This window comes from Vombatus ursinus, unplaced genomic scaffold, assembly GCF_900497805.2.
Source record: "Vombatus ursinus unplaced genomic scaffold, bare-nosed wombat genome assembly UNPS02014945.1, whole genome shotgun sequence".
NCBI classification, from domain to species: domain Eukaryota; kingdom Metazoa; phylum Chordata; class Mammalia; order Diprotodontia; family Vombatidae; genus Vombatus; species Vombatus ursinus.
The window spans coordinates 11,115,254-11,117,790 of record NW_020954723.1 but is presented as its reverse complement, the minus strand read 5'-3'; positions in this window follow the sequence as shown (position 1 = coordinate 11,117,790).

Below are 2,537 nucleotides of genomic sequence, written 5' to 3'. Positions count from 1 at the left end.
ATTGGTTTATTTCCTTTTACATCTAAACACGTCAGCATTTGATGTTGATATATTTTTATACCACTTCTCATATGAAAATTTTCGTTGTCAAGATGTGGCTATATATATACATACATATATATGTGTGTGTGTGTGTGTGTGTGTATGCATATATATATATATATATATATATATATATACACATATATAGCCTTCATTGTATATGTATGGCCTATATCAGATTGTGTGCCATCTTGGGGAGGGTGGTGGGGAGGAAGGGGGAGAAAAATTTTGAACTCAAAAGCATATAGAAGTGATTGTTGATAAATCAAAATAAATTAATAAAAAAAAGATGTGGCAATAAATTTAGGCCCATTTTGTGTCTTTCATTATTTTTAGGTTGTTTCAATTTCAGTCCTTCTGAGATCCTGAACCATGATTCATAGCTATATAGTACCACTTGTTGATATTTATGTTGGTATTAAAAAGATGGCCTTTTGTGTCACTGAGCACCTTGAGATCATTGAAATTACTGAACAATTTCTCAAATGTGATCCAGTTGGATTTCCTACTAGTTAATCTTGGAATTAATTCATTCTTCACTTATGAGTGAGGCTATCAGGGATATCCCTTAATTTTATCACATTAGGTTAGTAACAACTGGCTTTTAAGAGCCATATGTAGTCAAAGAAAGCTAAGTTGTTTGTGTGTTTTTACACATATCTCTCTGATCCCTGGACCTTTTTATTTTGTTTTTTAATAGTTCTACTCTTTTAAGAGTACTTTCAGTAGAAATAACATTGAGCTTAGAGTCACAGGATTTGTGTTTTAATCCCAGATTTGACAGATCATCATCATCATCATCATCATCATCGTCATCAACATTTACATAGCACTTTGAGATTTATAAAGTTATTTAATATATTATCTGATTTGATCACACTTAATACTTATGTGACTTGGCAAGTGATAGATAGATATAAAGATACAAAGATAGATCATTTAAATGCTTACTATTTTCCAAATACTGTGCTAATCAATGGTTATATAAAAATAAATAATCAAGACAGCCTATCTCAAAGAACTTATATTCTCATGAGGAAAGACAACATACCAAAGAGAGGTAAAAATTGAGTGAGAGTACAGGGAAAAAATGCGATTGAGGAGTAGAAAAAGAAGTAGAAAAGAAAGAAAGAGAAGGGGCAAGCAGGTAATGGTACTCCTTTCTCTGTTTTACTAGTTATCACTGTCATATCCACACAAGCAAAGTCTCATCCAATTCTCCTTTTTCTCCCAGTATAGCTAAGCAAACCACTTTTTGTGGTCCTTATCTTCCCTCCTCAACCTTGGCATATTGTAAGCTTTAGCTTTCTTGGCTTTTTTTTCCAGGAATACACTATACTATACTCTTATATAAATCCTCTTTTCATTGGTCTTGTAGAGGCTAACTCTTGGAGATAAGTCTTAAAAGAGATGAGGAAGATTCACCAGAAAATTACTGATGGAATATTGAATTTTCTTTTTCAACCTTTCTCTCACTACATCTGCTGACTGCCTAATTCTTCCCATATAATATTTAAAAGAGAAGTCTGGTACATGTCCAGACCACCTAAGTTGGCATCATTCACATATGCTGTTGGGAGACTGAAGGACTGGAGCATGTATGGACATTCTGTAGTGGCTCACCACATGATTGATAGACCAGCCTTTTTTTCAATTGGTTGTATAGCTATAACTTGAAGTATCTTTAAAATCACCTGATTCAGTGCCAGTGGTAGATTTTTGTGACATTGGTATATGAAGGAGTAGGTGTTTTCACTCATACCAAGAAAGAGGCCTTAGGTTTAGGCCCTTATTCTATACCTTGCCCACATTGAAGCCATGTGGCTCTTGAGAAACAGACCTGGGCCTTAGCCTTTCTGTTTGTTCTTTTCCATTCTAAGTGAAGGGAGTGCACTCTCTGATCCAGCCTGAGAGTTCAAATGACAGAGATGCAGGCATCCAGAAATCTAACCTGAGTATTGCAGCCAATCCACCATAAAGGCCCTGAGGAGCAAAAGTCCTTCAAACATAGCAACTTTGGACCTGAACTTACTAGAATGAATGCTATGTAAGAACTGAGCTGAATTGTGAGTTTAACACTTCTCCCTCCCTCCTACCAAAACAAAGAACAAAATGATATAAGGGGGGAATGCCCCCAAGATGTGGGTGGAAATATTTGTACATTTTCAATTGTCCATTTGTAAAAGCTAATGTGATTTTAAGTGGTCAGATGAAATTGGAGTATTAGTCATTGAGTCCCTAAAATGGAGAGAATATGGCCGGTGAGAAATTGAACTGATGACAGATAAAAGTGATTCCCCAACCTCCTCAAAAGTTCCAGAAAACCTTGAGGGGAGTAAAATATAACAATCATGACTCCAAGAAAGTGAGGCTAGAATCAACTATGTTACATATGAAATTGTTATAATTAGCCCTCTACCTCTTAGCCCCATCATTCTCAATAATTTAATCTATCTATCTATCTATCTATCTATCTATCTATCTATCTATCTATC